This window comes from Filicampus tigris, chromosome 4, assembly GCF_054856515.1.
Source record: "Filicampus tigris isolate MCC_2025a chromosome 4, RoL_Ftig_1.0, whole genome shotgun sequence".
NCBI classification, from domain to species: Eukaryota; Metazoa; Chordata; class Actinopteri; order Syngnathiformes; family Syngnathidae; genus Filicampus; species Filicampus tigris.
Genome location: NC_141220.1, coordinates 8,826,131 through 8,848,600, shown reverse-complemented (window position 1 = coordinate 8,848,600; position 22,470 = coordinate 8,826,131). Strand labels below are relative to the sequence as shown.

Below are 22,470 nucleotides of genomic sequence, written 5' to 3'. Positions count from 1 at the left end.
ACACACACACACACACACATATACATATATATATATATATATATATATATATATATATATATATATATATATATATATACACATTCAGTATTTATCTGAGATGCAAGTACAATGTAGTACATCATCTGCACAAAGCGCCGGGGGGCACAATCCCACTACAGCAAAGCGACGAGCGGGTTCGGTAGGTGGCAGTCGTGTCCTTTTTGGGAGGCACGTTAGCGGTCCAATCTGCCATATTCACAGCAACTGAACCTCTTTTCTCCCTCGCTGCCTCGGACATTGGAGCATATTAAAACAAAGATTTCGACACACTCACAAAACGCCATTAATTAACACAAATTTAGCAGAAAATTGTGGGTTTTTTTTGGTTTTTTTCCCCCAAACTGGATTCCGTTTCGGGAGCCGCGCAAGTTAAAGTGAGCATTGAGCAACATGTCGGCTGAGGGAGGAGAAGAGAAACAAAATCTTGCCGCTCTGCTCCTGATTCAGCAGCAGTGACTGAGGGAGCACTTTGTCAGAGGGAGGTAACCCACAGGACTGCTAATCAATTCTACGCCTGTCCGCTGTGCTGCACCGTCCGGAACACGCTCTGAGATGCTCCACATCACCGTTTCATGCAAGCCTTCATGCGCGGATTGCAAGCCGGATCCTGTGGTCACAAGCCCGAAGCGATTGCAACCCAGAGAGGAGGAGAAGGACGGATAGAAGGACACTTGAATGAGAAGCATTCAGCATCATCTGTGCCCGTCTGTGAATCGCCACAGTGGATAGGTGAGACTTGATTTTGAGAGATTTACGCACGTGTGGCGCAGAAGTGAAGCTCCTCTTCAGTGACTCGGGTCCAGTCTGCACACGATGATATCAATGCACGGAGGAGAGAAGATTATTTAAAATTTCAGTGCAAGAAAAAAATCCCGCCAGATGTAAGATGTTATAAAAGGCTTCTTGTGAATAGTCGCTGGACCCCCCACCCCGACCCCCTCCTTTTTATCGTGCGCTTGTCGCGCATGATTTTTTTTTTTTTTTTTGATAAAGAACGGGAATAAAAGATACTGAAAATTCTATGTGATTTAAGTTGATCTTCAGTATAACGTTACATGACATTGACTATCCGTTTGAGACTTTTCTGCGCATCTACAAATCTTGAGAGGACAAAATAAACTCTAAAGTTACACTGAGCTGTGCATTGAAATCCATTCAAATTCTGTGGGATTGAGGGCTAAAAGTAAAAGAGACGTGGTGAGAAGTGACGTTTTCAAAAGTGATCGGATGTATAAAGAAATGCCATATGGACGCTGATCTGCGGTGAAAAGGTTTTTTTCCCCCTCCAGGATGCATCATTCTAGAAGCTGAATCCCATATCATATGGGGAGATTTATTCATATTATATCTTGTACATTTACAGCAGCGAAGGAATAACAAGTGTGCAAGTCCATATATCCCCAACTCAGGACAAGCGTGGGACATTAATGGGTCGAGCAGTTGCAGCAATGGCACTTGTGGGTCCCTCAACGCAGAGAGCGTCGTGGAAAAGGGCAAAATCGGATATATCACCAACATTGTGAGAGTTATTTCCAGATCTGGACTGATGGATGGAATGCTTATTGTAATAAGAGTGAGGCTAAATAGCCTCTGATTGTGCAAGCTCGCCTGAAAATTGCGGATTTTTTTCCCTAACGCTCTTTTTCGTGCTTTGAACAAAAGACGGATCGCTCACAAAAAGCTTCATCCAGAAGGATCGCAGTCCACATGAACAAGTAAGATTTTGTGTGTGTGTGTGTGCGTGCGTGTGTGTGCGTGTGCGCGCGAACCACTCTGCCTGTCTCACGTCTGACTATATAACGGCAAATTGTATAACAAATGTCATAGTTGTAACCGTGTAAAGGAAAATTGTAGTTTAGAAACATCGGTCTTTTGCAATAAGGCGTTCTTTATGGTCTGAGACGATATGTGATCAATCTTGAATCAAGCACTGATTTGACAGATGATGCAGGAAGCTGCACCGCGCTGCCGTAAGTCTTGCTGGTTTTCAATGCGCTCCCGGGAGCGTTTAGACTCAAACTCATGTGAGGTATAGAAAAACGTAGCTCTGAGAAGTATTCAATATTCACAATCATAGGCACCACCATGGAATTGTACACTGCACCACGTTGTACACCCTGTGAATGCAAAGTAGGCAACAGCTATTTATTCATCACCCAACCAATCTGCAGCAAGCCAAATTCATTTGAGTGTGTGGTACGTGGTTATTTTGAGACTTTTAAATATGATATGTTTTATATGAAATACTGTTTTGTTTGTGTATCAAGAGCAGCTCTGCTGTTATCACAGTGACTGGTTGCCTGAATCGTCAGACATCACCTGTCATGTATTTTCTTGGCATAGCCAGGATCTACACAGAAGGCACTTGTTCCATGCCTCCATGGCTCTCTGTGATGGAGCTGTCCCCTTTTTGAGGTGCTGAAATTGAAAGCAGCCTTTCCTTTCTCACAACAGCATACATTATATGGCGGTAACCTATTTGTATGCCGCCATTTGTCAGTTGTTGTTATTGAATCTTATTTCGCCAGTTCAATGTATCACATTTCGTGGTACCAGAAGGCCCTTTATCATTCGAGCACAACTGTGCTATACGATGGGCAAAGTAAGGCCCATAAGGGTATAATTAAATAAGTTTCGCAAGATTTTTTTTTTTTCTGGATGTATGGCCGAATCCTGACTATGGATGCTGACAACCGGAGATGAGTGTACAATTTCTTCCATCTTCCTCTCAGTGTAATGGGTTTTATGTAAAAGTAAAATCCCAGCCCCAATGTATATGTCATTGTCATCAACAGATATGAAGCCAGTGCATCATATTACTTATTTCATCATGCAATATCTACTCCTCCACAGGTGATACTGGAGTATATGTCTGGCATTATCAGCAAACCATAAACCACTGTTCATGGTAAATGCATAAATGGGGCTAGCTGTCACTTTTCACATGAAGAATGAATCTCATTATTCACCATGTGAGAAATATAGCGAGTATCTGTCATCCTCTGAAAGAAACGCATTCTGTGATGGAGTGACATCACCTTGGGATGCATTAGAATACTGATTTTGAGGTTTTCCTGCAATGAGGTTACCACCATCGCTTCTCCCCACACACTCACAAGTTTGCAGTTAGAAAAATGGCGCAGGATGATTCACAGTAGTACAAAGATAGATGATTCGTTTTCCAAATTGTCGGCTGACATACACAATGGAAGTATGTATACGATGGGCAAAGTTATTGTTAATGGACACACCTTAAATTTTGTTATTCAACACCTTCATCAACAGTATGTTAGCCCTCCATAGTAGTTAGTTTTAGCCTTTGAGCAGATGCAGTTAAGACACCAAAGAGCTGTTTACACCAAGACAGTGCTTCCCCAGACATCTGTTTTTGAAGTCCAAGTTATCTAGGTGTTGCTGTCTAATGCATCTATTAAAAATCATTCCCAGCAGCCATGTCAGGAAATTAATGAAGTTGTCACATAAGAAGGAGCATAGAAATGAGAGGCCAGGGTCTTGACATATTCTACTGTATATCCATGTTCGCTTCCCACGCTCTTGTCATTTATTTCTCACTTCAGCTTGTGGCCCAGTTCAGATCGGGGCCAGCACTTCAGGCCATAATGAAATGATCATTTTTCAAATCGGATTAATCTCTGCAAAGCCCATCTTAGAACACCATTAGCATTCATTTATTTCACTACAAGGGACTTGTTTCAATGATAGAGCTACTATACTATATTCCCCACCTTCTCTGCTTCTGAAATGTCTCAAAAGGGTTCATTTAATGACAATAGTGCAATTTAATAGATCTCTATATTGCTCCCCATCTACTTGTCTCAGGGACAAACAGATACATTTGTGAGGTTTGAATGCTGGGGCAGCTGGAAGCTCACATGCAGGACATGGAAAAAATAAACAAATAAAGTGTGGACATGGACAAGATAACAGGGGAGGTTGTAAATGCACGTGCTTGAAACTGATGCCAGGGGTGGAGGGATGGATCAATACAACACCAGCATGTGTCATGGGAGATATAATGTATGTTTATTTCTTATTACTATACCGTGTTTGACATTTACAACTATAAAAGAAATTCACAGCAACAACATAACAGGCCTGTAATTTTAAGACGGTTTTTTTGTAAACAAGTATACACATGTAAATAATAAAGCAGTGTATGCCAGTGTATGTATGTATAAATTAAATAATTAATTCATCCAATCTATCCATTTTCGTCTGCTTGACAGGTGACCAATAATTTTACTGTGATGAACTACTTTGAGTGATTATTTCCATAATGAATGTTCATATCGCACATATGACCACAGCCTACAGCCTGAGATTGCTTTATACTCACCATTAAAGCCAATCAAGCTAATGAAGCCCATTCTATTATCACATACTACCATAATATATCAACAACAACCATGTTTGGCCCCCTTTCAAACATGACATATTCATCATTGTTGTTCCACACCAGCTCTACCACGGGCTGAGCTTTCAGTGAGTTTCAATACTTTCAGTGTGTGTAGTCTTTGTTGAACCCTCTTTTTTTTCTAGCTTCAGCTAATAATAACCTCTACACGATGGCTGCCGGCATGTTGTGGCGAGTCAGAGGCAGCTGATGTGATTGTGATAAAAGCTCACCTGAATGGATGACAGCTGCACTGCGTTGAAGAGAATGTTGTGGTCAGATCTGTCAACTACTTTATCAGTTTATTGTTTACTGAAAAACCACGACAGTAGCATCTGAATACAACGGTGTGTACCAACATCTGAATACAACGGTGTGTACCAACAGATGCATTTACAATGGAACGAGAAAACAAGTTGTGTCATTTAAAAAAAACAAGTTTTATCCTAATTTTTACCCCACAAAAAGCAGGGGAATCGATTGGTAGTTTCAGATCTCCTGCATTTTTCTGAAGCTTTTATTTCGATTCCTACTTTGCCCCTGTAGATGCGACTGGATGTTGTTCAAGCTTGCATAATTATAATTTCCAGCAACCAGGCGAAAGCAGGCGTTTTCTACACATCACCCTGACACAGATTGACACGATCGGTATCTGCAGTCGCCCCACTCATTAGTCATCCTCTCCTGAGTGTCTGTCTGAATGTTGTGTCCAAGGGAAGAACAGCTGAGCAGGGGGACAGCCACAGCACATTCCGCCAGTCGATGGATTAATCAATTGGTGTTCCAGCTCAACCAATCCATCTTTCAGAATAATCTGGTCGACATCATAAAAGTGCTATTCTGTCATTCTAGAGGCCAAGGATCACTTGTCTTTTTTTTTTTTTTTTTAAATCTTACCCCCGTCTCTCACACTACACCGATCAGGAGAACATAAGTGGATTAAATGGAACATACTGTAGATGTGTGTTCGATGGGGTTCACACTGAGAGATGCCTGCTTGTGTTTTTTGCTTCTATGAAACTACCTCTTTGGGTATTTTCATCACTTAGGACTAAATTGGGGAAAAAAAAAAATTACTGTTCTTTACGCTTTTCATTAATTCAGTCAAGTGCAGTGACTAAAATCCGGATGTACCATTTCTTACCATTTATCTCACATGTCCCACACTGTTGGACTCATAAATTTGTACCTTCCTAGTCCGCAATGCCAGTTTCTCTTTCTTGGCATCGCAAGAATGTCACACACTGCTAAAATGCGGACTGACAGCACCCAAGATAGGACTAATGTAATGGCTCTGATTATACGCTTGCAAGAGTTCACCATAAATACACAAACACACACATGAAGAGATGTTTTTACATATGTACTGTGCAGGAGGCATTTTCTCTGACTATTGGGCCATTGGGCTTCCTGTTTAAAGTGCGACTGGCTCAGGTCCACGCATTCATTCCTGCTGCTTATTTGGAGGTTAAATGGAATGTGAAATGGTCGAGGGCTAGTTTGTGATGCTTCACTTTATTTCCTAGTTGTATGAAAGTAAGACATTTAAATCCCTACAAGATGAAAAGCAAAGCATAAAAAACAAGTCCGAAAAGCTCTCCTTACACTTCTCTTGTCCGCAGTGGAATTTACAGACAGGAGGCGCTTAATGATGAAAAAAATATGAATGCAAGATATTCAATTAAACCGGTTTTAGTGGTTTTTTGTTGTTGTTTTTTTTGTTTTAGGAGTAGCACAACATGTAGAACCATGATGAGTGCATCCCCAGATAGCTGATGAACTGCTCGTTAAAACTAAGGTTGTTAGCAGACACCAGCTATGGGCATCAATCAGTCTAAATAAAATCTGCGCAACGACGGGCTAGACTTTTTGTTTGCTATTTTGGTATTTGGCGCAGTGTAAAATGGCAATTTTGTGCCGCTGTGTTCGTGAACACAGTTGATTGGCCGCCAATAGAAGTGACTCCTCTCTTTCCCTTTAGGACTACCAGGATTTGGAAATTATTAGAACTGTGAGAGCAGTCGGGTTGCGCTTTGTTGCAAGCTGGCAATGGCGGCAGTGACTAAAATAATAATCATTGCTGCTCGAGTGTCTAATGAAGGTATTTTGTTTATTAAAATTCTGTTGTGAGTAAATTTTAATGTAAATTAGGTCATATAAATGAATGAGAAACAGTTGGTGGAGCCCCTATATTGTTCTGTACGGCTCTCGCAATGCGTGCGTGTCAGCTGTTAAAAAATATATTACTTTGGTGATCAAAGAAAGGAGATGCGTGTCGCAAAAGACTTTACTGCACTTCATTTCCAAGAAGAGGAAGTAAATCGTAAATATGGCACACAAAACAACTCCGTCCCGATCACACTCCAGAACTCTTTTTTTCCATGGGGTAATTATGTCAACAAGAAGCACAATAAGTTCATTATTTTATTTATTTCGACCCTGTGGCATGCACTACCAACAACGTCATGACTATCACATCTAACAGCCTTTTTTTGCCACGTGTAACACGGCTCCTATTGACTGGGGCAGCGTGCCTTTTTACTTTGACTTGCTGTGTGTAAGTCGAACAATTCGTCCTCCAACTCATCAATATTTTGAAGATGTAATGCCTTCTCTACTATGTAAGATTTTTTTATAGATCATGGTGACCAGCAGTGTTTCTCAATACAACCACTGGTTGCTACAGAAACATGGTGGTCATTGCATCCCAGTGCAATGTGCATAAGATTAAGTAGAGCAGTCAAATTGACTGGCATGTCATAGTTAAAGTAGTAATAGCTCGTAACTATTTTCATATTGTTTAATACCATAAAATTGCACCATGGTAATGAAATATATTCATAATTATTAAAAGTCAAGAGGCCAGGAGCATCTTCTAGCTACAGTATATATGCAGAGTAATAACACATCAAAGTTTGAAAACGATCAAAATGATTGCTCTCATAGTTCTAGTGTTAAAATCTGCACGGGAGAGGCACCCAGTGACCCGTGACATAGAGGAAGGAGAAAATTATCTGCTGGAATCAATGCAGGAGGTCAAAGTGCGCAAATTACATTTATAAGAAACTGCAAGCAGACCTCCACAGGCGGATGATGTAAAGTTGATCCTGGGAGATCACAGATCTGTGAAGTGGGCATGTGGGGACTGGAAACATGCCATCCTGGAGACCTTTACAATATTTCCACTGATGATTGACTACATGATGTCCTATGAACCTTTAAACACAATTATTGTGTGAACTCATTTAACATGGTTATAAAATAAACACTAACATGCCACACAGTTTAATACAGTGGCACAATCAAATGTGATCACATAATACAAGAGCTTTAACTTTTACTTTCCAATTATTTTAAAAAAATGCACATTTTAACTGAAGAAAATACATTGTTTTGCAGTGCTGTAGAACTGCAGTTCAGTATTTAGTATTTGACATAGTGTATTTGGTATTTTTTGAATGCCTAATAACTATATATATATATATATATATATATATATATATATATATATATATATATATATATATATATATATATATATATATATATTTATATATAAAGATGCAGAGGTGGACATTTTACAAAGTTTGCCGGCCCGTTATTCGTCACCCATCAGCAGCCTAGGTACCCATCCGTGATTTTACCGAGCCAAACCAAACTAATTGGCAATCGGTCAGTCCGTCATGTTATTTCCAGAGCTGGGCATTTTACTAAAAATTGAGCGTCCGTTATTCGTCATCCTTCTGCAGCGTGGGTACCCTTCCATCATCCGTCATTCACCTTTTTTCCTGGGGGGAAAAAAATAGTACCTGTCTATAGGCCAGTCCGCCCCTAATTTCAAACGGGCGTCCGTCGGCAAGTCTGACTAAACTTGAAAAAAAAAAAAACTTTGAAATGGAATGTGAGGTTGCAAAAGATTCACAACTTCACAAACTCCCAACCCTATTCTTTCCAAAAATGAAAACAGAAATATAAAACTTAACTTACAAGAACTTTTCTGTAAAACTGTCTCTGTATTCAAAGATACTTTATTACCTCTTAGCTCATTAATGAGTTGCTCTTCCTAGCCTGACGAACTCATGATTCTCTCTTTGGTGCATACCGCCACCTACTGTTGATTATACAGTCAACTCAAGTAAGCCTGCCGACATATCAAACACACATGAGACAGGCAGGGCGCGTTTCAGTCACTCGTCAGCAAAACGGGCGTCCGTCAGTGATGGACTGTGAGGTCCATTGGTACTTGATCTGGTTAGTGATGATTACACTGATGAACAAAAACCCACTTCTGCCTGTGCTTAGTCCGTCTTTTTTTTTTTAATTTCCTGTCTATCGTCTAACGTCAGCAAAATGGACATCCGTCAGTCTGACGGAATGCCCACCTCTGAATAGATGATGGATGGATGGATGGATGGATGGATGATGTGTAGATAGGTTTGGAGGTCATCAGATCCACTTTTAGTTTTATATACCAAATGCTCATTAGAAAACAGGAACTGATGATGTTAAGCAAATGCTCATCAAAATTAATTTGCTGGACTTAATGTTTTGCCACAGGGCATGTGCACTTCTAAGCCTGACATACTGTTTTCCCTCCTAAAGTGGTGGCATCTGCATACCCATGGGTGCAGAATTAGAGTCTAAGATCTGAACATAGTGTGCTTCCCAGATCATTTGCACTCATTTCATCCATACACATTAGCCATGAGGTACAGTGTATAACCTCATTTGCAGCAGGAAAACATCATAGCATGCAAGAGTCCCACCTCAGCACGTAGGGGCACATTACGTATTTCAGCTAATGTAGCTATACACAATATCAACAAAGGTAGTGACGAACACCTCTTAATTATTTAATTGGGGTTATGCTTCACCCTCGTTGATTGTTTTCACCGCTTTGGCTTTTTCTGGGTAGTCTGGCTTCCTTCCCCCATATTCCATAAACATGCTAAACTGAAGACTCTCTAAATTGTCCACAGGAGTGAATGAGAGTATCAGTGACTGTTGGACTATAGCAGGGGTGCACGGTTCCGGATCCCGAGGGCCAGTATCCTGGATGTTTTATACAGTATGTCTCCCTGCTGCAACATACCAGATTCAAATGATCAGGGTCGTTATACAGCTTCTGCAGACCTTGCTGATTATCTGATCATTTGAATCAGGTGTGTTGCAGCAGGGAGATGCATAAAACATCCAGGATAACGAACGGCCCTCGAGGACCAGAGCTGCCCATGCCTGGTCTATAGGGTGATTGGTGATCAGTCCATGGTGTACCCTGACTCTCGTTCAAAGCCAACTTGGATAGGCTCCAGCACACCTGCAACTCTTGTGAAGAAAAGCGGTATAGAAGATGGATGTATGGAAAGCTGGAGAGTAACACCCATATGTTGAATAACAACTACTATTCAGCACTTTTGTCCATAAGGTGTGGTTAAACACAACTTCAAATAACGCCACACTGTGACAATGCCTCTCATCCAGAGTAAATTACCTTCAGATGAGAGGCATTTTCATGAGTGTCGTGTCTGTCTATTTTGCTCTCATGTTTGTTGCATGTTTATCTGCGTGATTGCCTGTGTCTTGATGGATTTCGCTCACCATCCACTCGCCCTGTTAGTCTATGACCCTAATGTGTCACTCATCCTGTCACCTGCATGTAGGCAAGGCTGCCCTACTAAGATAGTTTTGATCTGACATGGATCGACTTTCACGTGATTTAATTCAAGTTGTCTCTATGGTGCTGGTCTGTTTTCGCCACTCAGGTCAAGGCCTTGTGTCAGGAGCTGTCAGTCTGCTGCTAAACTAAATGTGGGGAAGAGAGTAAAGAAATACGCCTGAATTTAACATGAGCCACCTGGACATATTAGAGCAGGGGTGCTCACACTTTTTCAGCATGCAAGCTACTTATAAAATGACCAAGTCAAAAGTATCTACCTACCGGGCAGGGTATGCTTTGATTTTTTCTAGGGGGTAGGTCCTACCCGCTACAAAAATGCAGAACATATATTTATTTTCAAATATATTGCGGATTCTTTAATGTACAATATATGTACCTTGCATAACCGTGTGAGCCAATATTGCACAACACAATTAACTATGAACATCTATTATCTTTTTTTTTTTAATGTCATGCAATCTACCAATGCTGCCTTTGTGACCATCTGGTAGATTGCGATTGACGTATTGAGCACCCCTGTATTAGAGCATCTTATGCACATTTAAGGCTTTACATTCGTAGACAATGCAGCTGCAGTCGACCATAAAAACTGGCATATTTTGATTTTTGTGTCGATGCAAGCCTCGTTTATCGTTTTGATTCCGTGCCATGCTGCATTCCAGCGGACCGAGGGCATTTTGTTTGACACGCCCCATGCACACCTGACAATCTGGTAGCTGAAAATAACCTAAGCTTTAAACCTGCTAGGAGTAGGTCCAAGTTGTGGCACGGGTGGTTTACAGTGATTTTGGTGATCGAGGTTCAGGCAGATTGATTCTGAACTCAGCGGATATGTGTGTTGGATGTAATCATATTTCATTCATAAATATGACAACAGCGTGCATTGAATCTTCATCATTGTACAAATCAACTGATTGAACGCATTATTATCATCATCTTGTTCACGGTGCAGCTATTGGGGAGCGGGTGGGCCATTGGGGTCAAATAAGTACACAACTTGGGTTGGAAGGTGGTCTTGAATCAAGTAAGCTGTATTCACGTACACAATGGCACAAAACTCCTCATTTAGACTGCACCAAGTTGTGTGCATCTGCAAGAATACCAACATAAAGTCTAACCCACCCATGTGCGCAGTTAAACTTGAGCTAAGCTAAATGGCCATACTCGGCTGAAGGGACGGTCTCGCTGGAAGTCTGGTGCTCTTAATCTTTCCAAGTCCAACTTTGACATTTCGTCAAGCCGAACTCCGGGGCTTGTATTTATCCAAAATTGACGGACACAGGCCGTTATACAGCTTCTGCAGACCTTGTCCGCTGTATCTCTGGCTGGACAGAATGAAAGCGTTCACAAAAAGACCTCCTCTGTAGCAAACACGGTGCTCCTGGCTGGCTGACCGGCCGTGCCAAACACGGTCGAAGGTGGACACGGAGCTTCTTGGCTGCCTAGACGGCGGATCTCATTGAAACGGAGCCCCATGTCTTTTCAAAGTTTATACCTCCATCCATTTTCTCGAATCGGCCGCTTATTAGCGATCACACGCCACACTGGTAATGCCGAGTGGAATCTGGCAGAACACTGACAACTGGCTGACCGGTGTCGGCGTGGAGCTAACTCCTACTCGAGCGGACGGTATGAACGGTAAGAAGAAGGTCTCTTTCTGCTAACTTTAACTGTTATCAATCGAAAGCTAATCCTGCCTTGACTAGCCGCGGGAGCTAGCGGGAGCCAACAGCCAACGGCTGCCTATACCAGCCGACTTTGGCGAAAGGCGACTCCACCCTGAACTGGTCGCCAGCCAGTCTCCACGGGATCGAACTGAATCGAATCGTTCCATAAACTTCCTTGAATTGTTTCACACCCCACTTATTGAAAACCGTATCAAATTGTCTTTTGTGAAGAGATGCACACCCTTTTTTTTAATATATATATATATATATATATATATATATATATATATATATATATATATATATATATATATATATACATATATATATATATAATATACAGAGATATATTGATTTGTAATCACATTTCTTCAAACTAGATTGCTTTAATTTTTTAGCTGTCAATTCTGCAGACATAGCATAATTTACAGGTAATATGCCACAACCGCAACAAGAATCAATTCTGAACATATGCCACTGCATGTAATGAAACCTTTGCCCTTGTTTCCAAACTGGCAGCTGTGTGTCAGAGAGTTCTATTTGTCATGAATGAAGGCGCTGAATTTGATTAATGGCTACTGTAAGTAGTCAAGCGAAAGAACAGAGATGTAGGCAATCAAGTTTGATGAGAACAGTGTGTGTGTGCGTGGGCGTGTGGGGGTGTGTGTGCATGTGTGGGTGAATGTGTGTCCTTGTATTGCATGTGTGCATGTGCATGTGTGACACAGCTAACCCATGCTGCCTGTGTCAGATTCTTCAGCTATTTGGCGGCAACCCGTCTTTGATTAAAAAACAAAAATTAGCACACAACATTCAAACACGCATCATATTTGTCACATTTTGTTTCCCTTTAGTGAATACATTACCAAAATGTTATTTCACCAGATACTGTATTGTCAGGTATGTGCAGGTATAGGGTCTCAAAACAAATTTAATCGTACAATTTTTAAGTTCCTAAAATGTAAAGGTATGAATGTTGTCAATATATACAATATACTTTGAATACATATGCGCCTGTAGTAATTGTGTGAATATATTTCGGAGTGTTCTTTGTACAAGTTTGCATTTTATTTTTTATTTTCTCGTAATTATGTGCATCACATGTATCCCTAGTCATGTCATCTTCCAAACCGCTTATCCTATATAGGGTCGCGGGGAGTTGCTGGAGCCTATCCCAGCCGTCAATGGGCGAAGGCAGACTACACCCCGAACTGGTCGCCAGCCAGTCGCAGGGCACACATAGACACTGTCACTGAGCGGGAATCGATCCCACGCTGCCCGCACACAACTCAGGCGTGTGTACCACTACACTATCAGCGGACATAAACACATTATTTATAAATATATTGAGAATTATTTGTATATGTACCGTATATGCTGGTGTACCTTGCATGACTGCATCAACCTATATAGCACAATACAACAAAAAAAATGTTTCGTAATTACCTTACTCTGATGACTTGCACTGAATGTAATCAGCCAAGGATGCATAGCCCGGACAGTAGCTGCTGATTGCTTGTGTGATTGTTTGTGTGTGTGTTTTGATTACAGCTGTTGAACTGTCAACCAAAATCGCACTTAGCAGCCAACACAGCCACCGGTTACCAGATTGACTAGCAATGTCCAAACGTACGATTTTTTTTCTCCCGGGGGCGCCCCTCCTCTTCTTCGCTCAAAGCAACCCTAGTGTAGTCACCCATCCGCACAAACACGCTAGTCACACGGCGCGTTTCCGTCAGTCGGCAACGTAATGGGAGTCTGTCAGTGACGGACTGAGAAGATCCATCTGTACTGAATTACTTAGTGACGATTACAGTGACAGGCAAAAACACACTTCTGTCATTTCTTAGTCCATCAGTTATTTTAAGTTTCCCATCATTCGTCTACACAACGGACCTTGACGGACCTCCCGTCAGTACTGATGGAATGAACACCTTTGAAATTTACCATGACTGCAGGTTCAGGCAAAAACAAAATATAATTAGATTTGTTGCCAATTATTGTATAGTGAAGCGAAAAGTATGTTTTTTTTAAAATGAACTGGGGTTGTAGCATAGACTAATATCATCCGTTCATCCATTTTCCATACCGCTTAGCTTGTTTCAGGTAAGATGAAGCGTATCACAGCTGACTTCAGACAAAGGTGGACTACAACCTGGATGGATCGAGACTAATATTAATGAGTCAAATTCATCTCAAACAGATATTTGCTATGAATTGCTACTAAAATAAGTCAATTTTGACTTGGGATTGGAGCAACCTGCATTCTTAAAGCAATGACGGCATGATGCTGTCGAAAGAGCATCAGAGAAAGCATCTTTCCCTCTGTACTGGATTATAGTGATTTTATTTATAGACTATCTCGGTTGTCTATCACTCAGCCTTTAGATTTATTCCTGACAACCCATATGGCGCCCATCATTGTTTCCCATTCGAGAAATTGGGCTCACTGTCAAACCGCATTTTGTTTATCGTCTATAGCCTTAAACATTCTCCAGATAACAGTACTGGATGACTTTACATGATCCCTGTACGAGAGAGAAGGCTCTCAGGGTAAATCTGAACCTGCTTGTTGTCTATATAAATGTAAAACAGGCTCAAGTGACCTTCAGGATAAAGACACACTCACTGGTGATTGGAAGGGAGTGGAAAACCTCAGATCATATGGTGAGAAGGTGCCACTGTCCTGCTTCACCACTGCCACTAAGGTGTCCTTTAGCAAGGAAATTTTATCTCATTATTATATTGATATATATACTGTCCTCAGGTTTCACATGCTAATGAGATCTTGAACTCCAAATGACTTCCTAAAAAGGCAATGAAATGCAAATGTCTGAGAAAGTAAGCCTTGATAACTGTATTACCCTGAATGCAGCACAATCCTTATATGCAGACTACACACGCACACGTGCACACACATCTGTTCAGCTTGTTCACAAAAGGTACATGGGAAAAATATGCACTGTCAAATGAAATATGATATTTGTATACGGCCGAGCACGGCAACATAAATTGAACATCCATTGTTGGATTTTTACCATTCAAAATAAGAGTGCCTCTAATACAGATGGTGACATTCAACTTTTGTCGCTAATCCCACCATAGAATAATTTGGATGATAATTGGTCCATGTATCTGTGATTGTATGGTTTGATGCTGTCCTGATCTGAAGTCTGTTCCCGTGATATAGTGATTATGTATTGCGACAGGGGAACATTCCAGTTTCTGTGTTGACTGCTAATTGGGCTCCAGTGTAACGACTATGTCATATTAATGACCCAGATCCAACTCTTGGTAATATTCAGAGGTGTGCTGCATTGCCTTTTCTCTGTGGACCTGCAGAGTACAGAGGTTTATAAGTTTGTGTACTGAATGTGTCGAACAATCATTTCTATGTTGATGTGTAAACGTGTGGGTGGAACAAAGGATAATCACTGCACGAAGGTCTCTTCTTCAGTTCATCCTTGTGCGTTTCTGATAAATGGGTACAGCATTTGCTGTCATTACACCCCTGATGTAGGTGTCCTATTCTGTGATTGATATAAACAAAAGGTGAGCGTGTGTTATTTACATCAGCAGACAACAGTAGTATGGTAATTGTCTCTTTTTTGTCACATTACATTGATAAAGAGACATGAAATGAATTCTCAAATCTGGCACCCTGTGTCATGATTAACAGCTGTTGTGTGAGCGTGCTGGTGTGTGTGCGCACGCATGCCTGTGTGTGTCAGTGCAACTTAAGAGGGTCTTCTGTATCTAATAAAACAGGTGGTATTCATTAGCATCCTCTCAAGGGATTCCTGCATTCTACCAAGTTCTTATCAGGCCCCAGACATCATACTTCTCTTCTCTGAGGCTATATTCATTTTTTTTTAATCATTGGATTGCAATGTCGGGGTTTGTCATTGAATGAGGTCAAATGAATACAAAGTTTGCCTTATGCTGGGGGAAAAGCCTAAACCTCAGTCTGTGAAGGAGGCAGTACATACTCAACTTCATGCCTTTCCTTTAGTTACCATTGGACATAGCATATGAATTAGGTTAAGCACTTCATTCCAACGGTCAAATGTGCCTGATTTTGCCATGGAGCCTAATTTTCATCAGCAGGTTTATGGGGGTGGGTGTAGGAATGCTAAGTACCAGCATTGATCAAGATTTAAGATGTTTCTTCACCTAGCTCTGGTCCATTCTGTTTGATGTGGAATTCGTACTTTTCGTTCCTTAGTTTCTGATAACCTTGTTGACTGATAAGAATGGTAAAATTGGCTGATGACTACAACACTTGAATTGCCATCCATTCGGATTATGAGAAATTACCAACTGCCTTCTTGTCACCTCCACAATGCATCTTTAGAACAGTCAAAGAAAAGAATACTCTATTTGGAAGACTATTTAATACCTCTTTTCCCTAATTGGCATTGTGCTTCTTGTTGCATTTAACTTTGGACCTTCCTGGTTAATGGAGTTTTCTCGTACGAAGCAATATGATGCATAAGAAATTAGAAATGTTTTCAAAAGACAAATTAGATTTTAATGAAGAATGAAAGTGGTTCTGGGGACTCTTTGGCATAATGTCGAGATTCAGCACACAATGTTTTGGGCAGATAAGGTCCATTCATTATAATCATTTAAGAATGACAGCTATCAATCTGTATAATGACCTCTTAAGTCGTAAATTGCACTGCACGTGCAAGAAGCATACCCATAAATGTCAAATATGCAAATAGAATTGGATGGCCAAAAAGAGATGAACCAATTTTTCCCCCCTTCGTCCCCAAAGATTCAGCGATCCCCATCCTCAGATTTTGACAATGGAGAATTTTGTCATATTGAGAAGAATAGATTCAGTAGCTTATTGGAGATTTTGTGTGCTTTGTGGGGAAAGGAGGGAACAATTTGTCACAAGAATGTTGTGCCATTTTTGGTCCCATTTATTGGAACATCAAACAGATCAGATACTTTGCAACTGCAGCCTCTGCAAAGTGCACTGTAATTCAGATTATCTGGAGCACTGCTGAAACATTATCATGTAGTATTCATTGTTTGTATGATTTTTTAACATTGAGACATTTAACAATTAAATGAACTATATATTAATATATGAATATTCACATTAACTTAAAATTACATATTTTATTATTGCCTCTGCAGAGTGCTTAGAAAAATAGCATGCCCGTTGCACTACAAAACTGTTCATAGTATGTTGGTGACAAGTAAGTTTGATTAGTTCTGGGGCTCTTAAATTAACCCAGCATGCTGCTAACTCTAAACCACATATAGACCGTTGGATTAATAAATTGTGAATATTGAGTGAATTTTTTTATTGCGATGAAATGTAGACAGTACTACAGCATGTTTCCAGTGATATTTTCAAAGTGTAGCACTGATTTGTAAGTAACATGATATTCCTTGTATTACAAGCAAAACCTACTACTGACTATATAATTTCATGAAAAATATAAAATATATTTTTCTATATTTTCTAGGGTTGTGAATCCCTAGCATGAGCACAATTTGATACATATCAAGGCACAGATTCAATTAAAAAACAATATCTTTAAGGGCAGAACAGTTCGATACGATTCGGTTCAGTATGGGAGTGATGCAATTCAATTCGATACAGTGCAGAAACAATTCAATAGTTAACCTTTGTCAGGCACATGCACAGACATTTTTTGGGCAGGTTCTCAAGCAAAATAAAAGGCAACCAATGCCCAAATTATATATATATGATCAAGAAAAAAAAGACAAAACAGCATAGACTAAATGTATATATTAGTTTCTGTTAACATAATCACAGAGGTGGGCATTCTGTCTGACGGAAGTGGATTTTCGTTGGTAAGTGTAATCGTCACTAACGTGACAGACTGATTGACCGTCATTGACAGACCATTAGTCCGTCACTGGCGGACGCCTGTTTTCTGACGTTTTTTGGGGGAACTGACTGACGGACCAACGGACTTCTGACGGACTAACTGACAGTCGGACTGACGATTACAATTCAGTTCATCACGCAAAATGACGGACTGACGAATGACTGACGGGTACCCTGGCTGCTGACGGATAACAAATGACGGACCAGCAAAATGTAGTAAACTTCCCATTTACTTACATTGATGTCTGGACGTGTCATAAAACGTGGCATAAATCCTTCACCAATTAAAAAACAAACTAGGGTTGATTTTATTCACGTCTCTATTCAATGATATGCTCTATTTTGATATCCAGTGTATGTATGTATGTATGTATGTATGTATGTATGTATGTATATATATATATATATATATATATTAGGTTTGTAACGTTTCACAAAAGTCACGGTTCGGTACGTACCTCGGTATGGGGGTCACGGTTCAGAACGGGTACAGCAATAAGTCTCAAATGCATAAGACTAGGTTGTTTTTTTGTTTTTATTTAGTTTTAACGTTTAACGGAGAGCTCGCTACTATTCAATTTGCTATAAATTGTCAAAAAACATTCCCTGTTATAAAAGCACAAAATAGAATAAAAACTTGAGCATTAGGGTTCTTCATAAATAATAATGATAATAATAATAATAATGATAATGATAAAAAAGGTGGTCGACTGGTTAGCACGTCCGCCTCACAGTTCAGAGGTCGTGGGTTCAATCCCGGCTCCGGCCTCCCTGTGTGGAGTTTGCATGTTCTCCCCGTGCCTGCGTGGGTTTTCTCCGGGTACTCCGGTTTCCTCCCACATTCCAAAAAACATGCATGGTAAAATGATTGGAGTCTCTAAATTCCCCCTAGGTGTGATTGTGAGTTTGTCTCTGTGTGCCCTGCGATTGGCTGGCAACCATTTCAGGGTGAGCCCCGCCTACTGCCGGAAGACAGCTGGGATAGGCTCCAGCACGCCCCGCGACCCCTGTGAGGATAAGTGGTATCGATAATGGATGGATGGATATGTATATATATATATATATATATATATATATATATATATATATATATATATATATATATATATATATATTTATATATATATATCCCGTTGCAATTCCACCTGGCGCATTTTTACCTGAATGCCTAAAAAGTTGCATCCAAAGTAAATTTGAAGCAGTACTTTAACCTTTTGGAGTATCAGCATAGTTTTGGTCTCTTTTTGAAGATGTCATGTCATGTCATCTTCCAAACCGCTTATCCTATATAGGGTCGCGGGGAGTTGCTGGAGCCTATCCCAGCCGTCAATGGGCGAAGGCAGACTACACCCCGAACTGGTCGCCAGTCAGTCGCAGGGCACACATAGACACTGTCACTGAGCGGGAATCGATCCCACGCTGCCCGCACACAACTCAGGCGTGTGTACCACTACACTATCAGCGGACCCTTTTTGAAGATAACAATTTGAATTTTTCTCCTCACCTATCAGAATCTTTTTAAGTGCTACTGGCACTGAATTATGGAAGTTTGAATACATAAAATAAGGCGGATTTTATGTCTGCCTATTTTTTTATTTTTTTATTTTTTTATTTTTCATTTTTTTCAAAAAATCTGTCTGGAAAATTATGTAGTAGCGTGGTGGACAAAAATAACACAGGATTACAGCTCAAAGGCTCCTCCAATTCAATTCAGGATGACAAAATCAAGGCTATGCTGACGACCACTGGGTTTTCCTTCTTCTCGGTTCTTATTCTTATCTATTTTTCAAATCACACTGTCTGCGAGTAAGTTGTATGCCACCATCTTGTTGTCAAAATTAGAATTACATCCAGAATAGACAAGGTTTAGAAGAAAATAAGTCATTAACTGTACAAACAAAAAAAGATTACGTATAAACATTTATTCTTTGCTTTAAAAACGTAGTATTTATTCAGCTTCTAAAACGCAACTTTTTTCCTAGATTTTGAGCCCTGCGGCTTGTAGTCTGGTGCGGCTATTCTGTGGATTTTTCTTCCACCGCTCGGGGCGCTCTAACCGGAATGTCAGTACAATTCAATACAATACATTTCTCATTGACTGGACGTGACTGCAGGTGGAGGAGTTTAACAGGCGAGGGCGACATAGACTAGGTTATTGCATTAGGTGCTGTAATGGTTTGATTTTATGTTTTCCTAGAGGTGCCTGAAGTGCACATGAATGCGGTTGGCTGATGTTACGTCTGTTCTGTTGTTTCGATGTGAAATGCTATTGTTGATTTAGCACGTCGTGTGTTAGATTGGCTGACTTTATTAACATAAAACAAGAAAGGTGCATATGTAGAATGTAGTAGAACAATAGATGGTGGAGTCTGGTGGACATTAGCTGACACACTGGAGCGGCAGTCGGCAAATGAAGATAAGTACTGTTTATTTTCTCTTGGTTCTCTTCTGTTTTAATCAGTAACATTGCTGCAGTGTTAGGAGCAAATCTGCCCAGGTACATACATGTACATTTACAGTTCATAATTGTTCTGCAAATGCAGTAAATATAAAAGCTTTCAACATACATAGGTGTGGCTTATATAAAGGTGCGTCTTATTTAAGGTTTTTCCCAAAATGTTCTAAAAATAGTGTGGGTGCGGCTTATATAACAGTGCGGCTTGTAGCCCGGAAAATACGGTACTCACGGTAGACTGGTTACAAATTGTGAGAGGAAGAGAACATTTCTTTCTGCTCGTGTATGACAAATGGTTCATAAAAGTTATGAACAGAATCGGTAAAAAACGGCAGTCTTGGCAGAGTCCAGCCATTTTGAATTAAAGAGATGTCAAAACTACATACATAAGATATATACTGTTACTAGTTATTTTTTTCCCCAGATTTTATGGTTATGACTGGTTGTTACCTGATGTCTAACAGTTTATAAGCTTGAGTGATTCAGTGACACGCTGTCAGTACATCAAACCTTCTTCGAGTGAGGGTGCAAACTCTCTTCCAGATTCAGCTCTATGTAGTTACTTTGTATTTTCGTTGATAAAGATTTTTTACTTTACAACTGCCGTGTCATGTCTGTGTATGGGTCCAAATCCCAATCCTCACGCGACAGAACGTACTGACCAGTCGTGGAACCAGCCGACTCAGACACAATCCATCAAGCCGAAGACATCACCACCTGCTCCTAACCATCCCTCAACCTCCAATCAGGGAGTAATTGTCTCGCTGGCTGCTGCTTTGCCTTTTCGCTGGGAACCTTTCATGTCGCTCCTCCACGATGGGTTGCCTAAACTGTTGCAAGTCCTGGTGTGCCTCCAACCGCCCTCAGCCTGCCAACCACCCCCACACCCTTCGTGTAAACTCTGTCTTTTCTTCCACATCTCTCTCATCCTTGCCATCGCCCTATCCTAGTTTTCCACATTCCCCAGCTAGTTTAACACCCGATGTTTTGTTTTTAGACGCTGATTTTTCTAACTGTGAAGATGGCCACAATTTGGTTAATCTCCTTTCTGATTCTGATTCAGAATTTGACATTTATTTTGGTTTTCCTGGTCCCTTCCCCAGTCATTATTCAAGCCCTTGTCAGCTTTTGTCATGGTTTTCTGATGATGATCTTTAGTGTCCATTCCAGAACCCTTCCCATCAGATACTTGCTTGGGCTCCCGCTTGGCCATTTACACGGGACTCCTGCGGGGTGGCCAACGTGGGCGCCCGAGTAGAGGTTCTGGTTCCCCCCGTAAGTCCGATTTTTCCAAGCCATGTCATTCCGAGCCTGTACCCTTAGTGTCCGTCGCTGAACCCTTCGCCTCAGACCCTTATTTGGGTGCTCGGCTGGCCATTTCCACGGGACTGCTGCGGGGTGGCCAACATAGACGCCCAAGAAGAGATTCTGGTTCCTCCCGTAATTCAGCCTTTTTCAAGTCACTCCATTCCAAACCTACACCCAAGCCACTTCACTCCCCACCTTTTCCGGAACCTCGTTCACTGCGTACTTCTTCACTTATTCCCGTTCATCCCGTTTCTTCTAGTTTACTACCAACCTCTCTTGTCTCTTGTGCTTCCCAACCTCTATGGTGGCAGGTTGATGAGTCAGGGCCCCGTATCGGCACCTCGGCAGCTCATCGGCAGTGCCAGTCCCCCTAACCGGCGCCTCAGTAAATCCAGACCACTGTCCCGGTGACTCAGCAGTGCCAGGCCCCCTTCCCGGCGCCTTGGCAGCTGCAGGCCAACCACGCCGGCTCCTCAGCAGTGCCAGGCCCCCTTCCCGGCACCTCAGCAAATGCAGGCCCCCGTCCTAGCTCCTTGGCAACCTCTCGTCTGGCCTCCGGGTCGCCCACCTGACTGGCCCCGTCCAGAACCTCTCATCTGGCTTTCAGGATGACCACTGGATTGGCCCCGCCCTGAACCTTTCGTATGGCCTTTGGGTCGCCCACCAGACTGGTCCCACCAAGACCCTCTCGTCTGGCCTCCTGGTCGCCCACCGACTGGTTCCACCAGGAACCTCTTGCCTGGCCTTCTCTGATCTGTTGTTGATTTTGTTTTGGAATGTTGTTTTGGAATTTAGTTTCATGTTGTCCCCATGATTCTTTTATATGTGTCTGTCTCATTAGGTTATTGTGTCCACCTGTGCTCGGTTACCAGATCCCTTGAGTTATTCATCCATCCATTATCCTAACCGCTTATCCTCACAAGGGTCGCGGGAGTGCTGGAGCCTATCCCAGCTGTCAACGGGCAGTAGGCGGAGGACACCCGTAATTGGTCGCCAGCCAATCACAAGGCACACGGAGACAAACATTCACAG

General features: G+C 41.4%; 1 protein-coding gene across 5 annotated transcripts in view; it reads left to right on the top strand.

The window, feature by feature from the left end:
• Positions 1-265: 265 nt before the first annotated feature.
• Positions 266-22,470, top strand: part of lrrc4ca (leucine rich repeat containing 4C, genome duplicate a) — a 69,617-nt gene continuing 47,412 nt past the window's right edge. For 2 of the 5 annotated variants that reach the window (XM_086029322.1, XM_086029321.1), the window contains exon 1: positions 266-1,757. The gene's annotated coding sequence lies outside the window, so the exon portion shown is untranslated. The remainder of the gene's footprint in view (positions 1,758-22,470) is intronic. The other 3 variants (XM_086029324.1, XM_086029325.1, XM_086029323.1) reach the window with 3 other exon arrangements.